The 9,207-nt window shown below is 39.5% G+C and overlaps 1 pseudogene; it reads left to right on the forward strand.

Annotated features, from left to right (window-relative positions):
• The first annotated feature begins 2,221 nt into the window (after positions 1-2,221).
• On the forward strand, positions 2,222-6,557 carry LOC122434680 (annotated as a pseudogene).
• The last annotated feature ends 2,650 nt before the right edge of the window (positions 6,558-9,207 follow it).

A 9,207-nucleotide genomic window follows, 5' to 3' on the forward strand; every position in this document is an offset into this window, starting at 1 on the left:
TGCAATATCTGTTGTTTCAATTACATGTGTGTATATGAAGAAAATGGCAAGAGGATAGTGAGATTATAGATAATTTCATTTGCTTCTTTATGTTATTTTGTATTTTCCAAGTTTTCTATAGTGAACATGTATTAGGATTTTAACTCAAAACTAAAAGTTTATACATTGAAAAGCAAAGTCAAAAGAGAATAGTAAGAGAAAAAATCCTCAACACCATCCCTGATGAGGTTTGTATACATCTTTAATTTACCTAATTTACATTATATTGCTGTGCATCCAACCATTTAACCAATCATGAAAAGTAGAGTAACTTCCACTTCATATCTTTTGAGAGGTACATTTCAATTGACACAGTTATACTACCTGGATAGATCTCATTGAAACATAATGATACTTACAAGAGAAACACAAAGCAAAGTGTTATCAACAAATTCTACTTGTAAAATTATAATGGTGGAACTGTATTACCAGTCTAAACTACTAAGAGTTGTGAATTTACACTTGATTCTACAGTTATATTTGTCATCAATATAAGAGTGTAATGGAGTTCTTTTTGAGATGGCTTAACCTTTTAAATTCATATTCCCACTTCAAATGACTCATTTGGTGAGAGCAACAATGTCACATGTGAATATGAATAGAGAAGAGGGAGCAAACATAAGAATGGAGGATACAGAAGCAGCATTTTATAATTTATCAATATATGAAAGCTTACAATTAGTTTTTATTTAAAAAATAAGTACTGGAAGTATAAGTGGATGTTGTGAACATGTGGCAACAGACGGTACGATGATGGGTCCATGAACTGTAATGATGAATCAATCATTTGAGCTCTGAGTCAAAGTATAGCACATCTACTGCTATGTGTGAGTAGAAAAATAATCCTTGTGGTTTCATTCTTGTCTTGCATTGCACTCATTTAACAGGTTTACCAAGTATTACAAAGGTAAATTGATATATTTTAACCAAATAAATGCAAATAATTATAAATTCCAAAGGATAATTTCCAAGGATTTGTGGGGGACATTTATTCAATCATCATATTACACATTTGCTATAACTCATCGAGAGAGTACCTCTTGGTTTTCCTTCTACCTATCCGGCAACTCTTCAATCTACCTTATGAGTGCCTCCTCCTCTCCCCTCCCTTTTTGATTTTGCTGCTGCCACAAATCCACATTCTTTTCTTTTCACACTGGATAATCTTTTGGGGAGGTTCTACCTTCAGCCATGGCTTCCACCAATGACAAATGACTAACATCTATGTCACCAATCAGAATATCTCTTCTGTGTTTCAGACCCATAAATCCAACAACTTCTAGACACCTCATCTGAAAGTGCCAGAAGGACTTCAAACTCACAGAGTCTAAAACTGATCTCATGATTTTCCCAATCAAACATGGCATAAGTTCAGCATCAGGCCTTCATTTTTTCTTCTGATTATAGAAAAAAACATCCAAACTACTCTCCTACTTCCAATTGGGAAACTTTCAAATATTCAATTCAGCACTTGAGAATTTGGAGGGAATCATTCCATGTTTAAAATTCTTCATTATCTCCTTATTATTTTCAAGACTGTTATTCTAACTGCCTAGGTCTCCAGTCTTAACTCTTATCTCTCACTTCAGTCCCTTACTGAACTACTTGCAATTCCTTGGACACAGGCGAAATTAGACCCTTTAAATTACAGGAAACAGAGACTAATTCTATCCACCTAAGGTATTTGTAGTTGTTGCAAAACTTTTATTGCAGCAGAAAAGAATCTCACACAAAACTAGGAGTAGTTGCCACTCAGGATCTAAGGTATCAAGACACTTGGTCAACCCTTAAGCAGCAAGATTCTATGGAACTTTGCAATAGTGTTCTACCACTATTCCTTTCACTCCATGCTATCTTTATCTTTCTATATTATCTTATGCCTCTTTCTACTAGCAATTATTTGATACTTTCCATACTTTGTTCAGATGCCAAAGGTACATTCAGTTATTGACATAATTAATTGTCATTACTTTTCTAGGCACAGTTTTGGGCCACAAATTTCCTCATATATTAGGAGCCAGCCAACCAGGGTTGGCAGCTCTTGAGCCATTTCTAGCTATTAACTGACTAATGTTCAACAAGATGCGTTTCCTCAGTCTGGAAGATTGAGTCAGGCGATTCTCCTCAAAAAGAGATAATGGGCTTTCTGCTGTAGGCCCGAGTGGTTGCTGCCAAAGTGGACAAGTTCATGAAACTTGGGAAGGTGATGCACAGTCAGACAGTTCAGTCACTCAGTCCAGTCCAACTATTTGCAACCCCATGGACTGCAGCACACCGGGCCACTCTGTCCATCACCAACTCCTGGAACTTACTCAAACTCATGTCCATTGAGGTGGTGATGACATCTAACCATTTCACCCTATGTTGTCCCCTTCTCCTCCTGCCTTCAATATTTCCCAGGATCAGGGTCTTTTCCAATGAGTCAGCTCTTCACATCAAAGTATTGGAGTTTTAGCTTCAACATCAGTCCTTCCAATGAATATTCAGGACTGATTTCCTTTAGGATGGACTGGTTGGATCTCCTTGCAGTCCAACAGACTCTCAAGAGTCTTCTCCAACACCAGAATTCAAAGGCATCAACGTTTCAGTGCTCAGCTTTCTTTATAGTCCAACTCTCACATGCATACATGACTACTGGACAAACCATAGTCTTGACTAGATGGACTTCCATTGGCAAAGTAATGTCTCTGCATTTTAATATGCTGTTTAGGTGGGTCATAACTTTTCTTCCAAGGAGCAAGTGTCTTTTAATTTCATGGCTGCAGTCACCATCTACAGTGATTTTGGAGCCCCCAAATTAAAGCTTACCACTGTTTCAACTGTTTACCCATCTATTTGCCATGAAATGATGGGACCAGATGCCATGATCTTAGTTTTCTGAATGTTGAGCTTTAAGCCATTTACTCTCCTCTTTCACTTTCATCAAAAGGCTCTTTAGTTCTTCTTCACTTTCTGCCATAAGGGTGGTGTCATCTGTGTATCTGAAGTTATTGATATTTCTCCTGGCAATCTTGATTCCAGCTTGTGCTTCATCCAGCCCAGCATTTCTCATGATGCACTCTGCATATAAGTTAAATAAGCAGGATGACCATATACAGCCTTGACATACTCCTTTCCCTAATTGGAACCTGTCTGTCGCTCCATGTACAGTTTTAACTGTTTCTTCCTGACCTGCATATAGATTTCTCAAGAGGCAGGTCAGGTGGTCTGGTATTCTTATCTCTTTCAGAATTTTCCAGTTTGCTGTGATCCACACAGTCAAAGGCTTTGACATAATAAAGAAGAAGTAGATGTTTTTCTGGAACTCTCTTGATTTTTCGATGATCCAGTGGATGCTGGCAATTTGATCTCTGGTTCCCCTGCCTTTTCTAAATACAGGTTGAACCTCTGGAAGTTCATGTATTATTGAAGACTGGCTTGGAGAATTCTGAGCATTACTTTACTAGCATGTGAGATGAGTGCAATTGTGCGGTAGTTTGAGCATTCTTTGGCATTGCCTTTCTTTGGGATTGGAATGAAAACTTAACTTTTCTAGTCCTATGGCCACTACAGAGTTTTCCAAATTTGCTGGCATATTGAGTACAGCACTTTCAAGGCATCATCTTTTAGGATTTGAAATAGCTCAACTGGAATTCCGTCACCTCCACTAGCTTTATTCTTAGTGATGCTTCCTAAGGCCACTAGAATTTGCATTCCAGGATGTCTGGCTCTAGGTGAGTGATCACACCATTGTGATTATCTGGGTGGTGAAGATCTTTTTTGTATAGTTCTTCTGCATATTGTTGCCACCTCTTCTTAATATCTTCTGCTTCTGTTAGGTCCATACCATTTCTGTCCTTTATTGTGCCCATCTTTGTATGAAATATTCCTTTGGTATCTCTAATTTTCTTGAAGAGATCACTAGTCTTTCCCATTCTATTGTTTTCCTCTATTTCTTTGCACTGATCACTGAGGAAGGCTTTCTTATCTCTCCTTGCTATTCTTTGGAACTCTGCATTCAAATGGGTATATCTTTCCTTTTCTCCTTTGCTTTTCACTTCTCTTCTTTTCACAGCTATTTGTAAGGCCTCCTCAGACAGCCATTTTGCTTTTTTGCATTTCCTTTTCTTGGGGAAGGTCTTGATTCCTGTCTCCTATACAATGTCACAAACCTCCATCCATAGTTCATCAGGCACTCTGTCCATCAGATCTAGTCCCTTAAATCTATTTCTCACTTCCACTGAGTAATCCTAAGGGATTTGATTTAGGTCATACCTGAATGGTCTAGTGGTTTTCCCTACTTTCTTCAATTTAAGTCTGAATTTGGCAATGAGTTCATGATCTGAGCCACAGTCAGCTCCTGGTCTTGTTTTTGCTGACTATATAGAGCTTCTCCATCTTTGGCTGCAAAGAATATAATCAATCTGATTTCGGTGTTGACCATCTGGTGATGTCCATGTGTAGAGTCTTCTCTTGTGTTGTTGGAAGAGGGTGTTTGTTATGACCAGTGTGTTCTCTTGGCAAAACTCTATTAGCCTTTGCCCTGCTTCATTCTGTACTCCAAGGCCAAATTTGCCTGTTACTCCAGGTGTTTCTTGACTTCCTACTTTTGCATTCCAGTCCCCTATAATGAAAAGGACATCTTTTTGGGGTGTTAGTTCTAAAATGTCTTGTAGGTCTTCATAGAACCGTTCAACTTCAGCTTTTCAGCATTACTGGTCGAAGCATAGACTTGGATTACTGTGATATTGAATGGTTTGCCTTGGAAACGAACAGAGATCATTCTGTCATTTTTGAAATTGCATCCAAGTACCGCATTTCAGACTCTTTTTGTTGACTATGATGGCTACTTCATTTCTTCTAAAGGATTCTTGCCCACAGTAGTAAATATAGTGGTCATCTGAGTTAAATTCACCCATTCCAGTCCATTTTAGTTCACTGATTCCTAAAATGTCAACATTCGCTCTTGCGATCTCCTGTTTGACCCCTTCCAACTTGCCTTGATTCATGGACCTAACATTCCAGGTTCCTATGTAATCCTGCTCTTTACAGCATCGGACCTTGCTTTCATCACCAGTTACATCCAGTGGAGTTATTTCTCCACTGATCTCCAGTAGCATATTGGGCACCTACCGACCTGGGGAGTTCCTCTTTCAGTATCCTATCATTTTGCCTTTTCATACTGTTCATGGGGTTCTCAAGGCAAGAATACTGAAGTGGTTTGCCATTCCCTTCTCCAGTGGACCACATTTTGTCAGGACTCACCATCATGACCCGTCCGTCTTGGGTGGCCCTACATGGCATGGCTCATAGTTTCATTGAGTTAGACAAGGCTGTGGTCCATGTGATTAGATTGGTTAGAGTTTTCCATAATTATGGTTTTCAGTCTGTCTGCCATCTGATGGAGAAGGATAAGAGGCTTATGGAAGCTCCCTGATGGGAGAGACTGACTGAGGGGGAGACTGAGTCTTGTTCTGATGGGGGGGTGCATGCTCAGTAAATCTTTAATCCAATTTTCTGTTGATGGGTGGAGCTGTGTTCCCTCCCTGCTATTTACCTGGGGCCAAACTATGGTGGAGGTAATGAACATAATGGTGACCTCCTTCAAAAGATCCCATGCATGTACTGCTACACTCAGTGCCCCCAACCCTGCAGCAGGCCACCACCAACCCACGCCTCTGCTAGAGACTCCTGGACACTCACAGGCAAGTCTGGGTCAGTCTCTTGTGGGGTCACTGCTCCTTTCTCCTGGGTCTTGGTGCACAAGGTTAAATTTGTACCCTCCAAGAGTCTATTTCCCAGTCCTGTGTAAGCTCTACTGTGGGGTTAATGGTGACCTCCTCTAAGAGGGCTTATGTCATACCCAAGTCTGCTGCACCCAGAGTCCCTGTCCCTGTGGCAGTCCACTGCTGACCTATACCTTCACAGGAGATGCTCAAGCACAGTTCTGTCTGAATCTCTGTGGGGTCCCTGAGTCCTGGTGTGCACAATGTTTGTTTGAGCCCTCTGAGCGTCTCTGGTGGGAATGGGGTTTGATTCTAAACATGAATTCGCCCCTCCTACCATCTTGCTGGGGCTTCTCCTTTGCCCTTGGACAAGGGGTATCTCTTCAAAGCCACTCCAGCGCCTACCGTCTTACTGGGGTTTCTCTGACCCCAGGTGATACTGGTGATGCTAGTCCTAGCCAGTTGCTATTCTGGACACAAAGTGATCATTGTGAAGAACATTGATGACGGCATCTCAGATTGACCCTACAGCCATGCTCTGGTAGCTAGAATTGATTGCTATCCCTACAAAGTGCCATGGGCAAGAAGAAAATCGCCAAGAGATCAAAGATCAAGTCTTTTGTGAAACTTTATCATCACCTCATGCCCACAAGGTTTTCTGTCAATAGCCCATGGACAAAACTGTTGTCAACAGGGATGTCTTCAGAGACTCTGCTTTCAAACTGCAAGGCTTGATGAGAGGCCAAGGTCAAGTTCGAGGAGAGATATAAGACTGGCAAGAATAAATGGTTCTCCCAGAAGCTGTGGTTTTAGGTCTATTTCAGTCATTAAAAATACAAAAATAAATAAATAAAGGAGAGAGAGAGATAGTGGGCTTGTCAGTGACAACTAGCACATACAGTGGATAAAACAGTTACAGACTATGAACTGAGGTAGGCAAAAATATAAATTTTATTTCTCCATAACTGAACTAAATCCCTATTTTGAAACTTTATTCTAGTGATAGCAAAAATGTCAGAGTTTGTTAATTTAAGGTAAGTCACTCAATTCAGGGTTTTCTAGGTCAAATAAGAGTTCTTCCCTTACCACTTTTTCACATTTCTTAGTTTGGGTGACCCTAAAAGCAACATCTGAGATGAAGATTAAGATTCTAGTAGTTTATATGAGTTGTATCTTTGGAAACTAACAATGAGAGAGCAAAAAGACTGAGACATGGGAGAAGAAAAAAACAGTACAGATTTTTTTTATTGGGCTGTTGGCAATTGGGGTTCTATCCCACTATGCCCCCTTAAGAGCTGGTTAGAATGCAACCCATAATTGCCTCTGGAAAATAGAGTGTTGGAACACTTATCTTTCAATGCTCACTCCTCGTTGGTTTAAAATTTTTCCTGGAGGCATAAATTGCCCTGTACTTCTGCACTACCTTGCACACAGGTTGAGAAAACGCCCATATCTTCAGAAAATGTCCTAAGACAATAAAGTATAAATTTTGTGTGCATGCTTGGGGTAGTTTGCTGAGCATACAAGAATGATCCACTGGAGTTGCAATTAATATCTGAGGATTGCCAAAAGAATGTGATATGGGACACCAAAATGTTCTACCACAGTCCAGGAGAAGACATGGTGACCATTATGTGAGTGATATCCAGGTGTCAGAATCTATCCATGCTGGAATCTACTGCAACTATTAAGGCTCCATTTATCTAGTCTTTATCTTCTAGCTCTGCTCAGATTCTGAGGCATCCTCTTTTACTTCTAGTCTCCAATTGTCAAGGAAATGCAGGGAACTCTGTGCCCTCCTTCCTATGACCATACAGCCCCATACATCCTTTACCCTGTCTACACTCAGCTCCTTCTTCTTTCCTCACAGGGAGAGGTCTGGGATGGGGGCTCGAGGAGCAGTTTTCAGAAATGAGACCTGAGGACCCATTGTCAGGGACACACACCAAAATCTATATCAGTAATTGCTTCTCCTTCTGAATAACCAACAATTCACAGAAGAAATCAAAAAAGAAATCAAAATATGCATAGAAACAAGTGAAAATGAAAAGACAACAATCCAAAACCTATGGGATTCAGTAAAAGCAGTGCTAAGGGGAGGGTTCATAGCAATACAAGGCTACCTCAAGAAACAGGAGAGAAATCAAATAAATAACCTAACTCTACACCTAAAGCAACTAGAAAAAGAAGAAATGAAGCACCCCAGGGTTAGTAGAAGGAAAGAAATCATAAAAATTAGGGCAGAAAAAAAATGCAAAAGAAACAAAGGAAACCATAGCCAAAATCAACAAAGCCAAAAGCTGGTTATTTGAGAAGATAAATATAATAGACAAACCATTAGCCAGACTCATCAAGAAGAAAACGGAGAAGAATCAAATCAACAATATTAGAAATGAAAATGGAGAAATCACACAGACAACACAGAAATACAGAGGATCATAAGAGACTACTATCAGCAGCTCTATGCCAATGAAATGGACAACTTGGATGAAATGGACAAATTCTTAGAAAAGTATAACTTTAAAAAGCTGAACCATGGAGAAATAGAAAATCTTAACAGATCCATCACAAGCACAGAAATAGAAACTATAATCAGAAATCTTCCAACAAACAAAATCCCAGGACCAGATGGCTTCACAGCTGAATTCTACCAAAAATTTAGAGAAGAGCTAACACCTATCCTACTCAAACTATTCCAGAAAATTGCAGAAGAAGGTAAACTTCCAAACTCATTCTATGAGGCCACCATCACCCTAATACCAAAACCAGACAAAGATGCCACAAAAAAAGAAACCTACAGGCCAATATCACTGATGAATACAGATGCAAAAATCCTTAACAAAATTCTAGCAAACAGAATCCAACAAGATATTTGAAAGATCATACATCATGACCGAGTGGGCTTTATCCTAGGGATACAAGGATTCTTCAGTATTTGCAAATCAATCAATGTGATACACCATATTAACAAATTGAAAGACAAAAACCATATGATTATCTCAATAGATGCAGAAAAAGCCTTTGACAAAATTCAACATCCATTTATGATAAAAAACCCTCCAGAAAGCCGGCATAGAAGGAACATACCTCAACATAATAAAGGCCATATATGATAAACCCACAGCAAACATTAACCTCAATGGTGAAAAATTGAAAGCATTTCCCCTAAAGTCAGGAACAAGACAAGGATGCCCACTCTCACCACTACTATTCAACATAGTTTTGGAAGTTTTAGCCACAGTAATCAGAGAAGAAAAAGAAATAAAAGGAATCCAGATTGGAAAAGAAGAAGTAAAACTCTCACTGTTTGCAGATGACATGATTTTCTACATAGAAAACCCTAAAGACTCCACCAAAAAATTACTAGAGCTAATCAATGAATATAGTAAAGTTGCAGGATATAAAATTAACACAGAGATATCCCTTGCATTCCTATACACTAACAATGAGAAAACAGAAAGAG

The sequence above is a fragment of the Cervus canadensis genome, chromosome X, assembly GCF_019320065.1.
Source record: "Cervus canadensis isolate Bull #8, Minnesota chromosome X, ASM1932006v1, whole genome shotgun sequence".
Classification (NCBI taxonomy): Eukaryota; Metazoa; Chordata; class Mammalia; order Artiodactyla; family Cervidae; genus Cervus; species Cervus canadensis.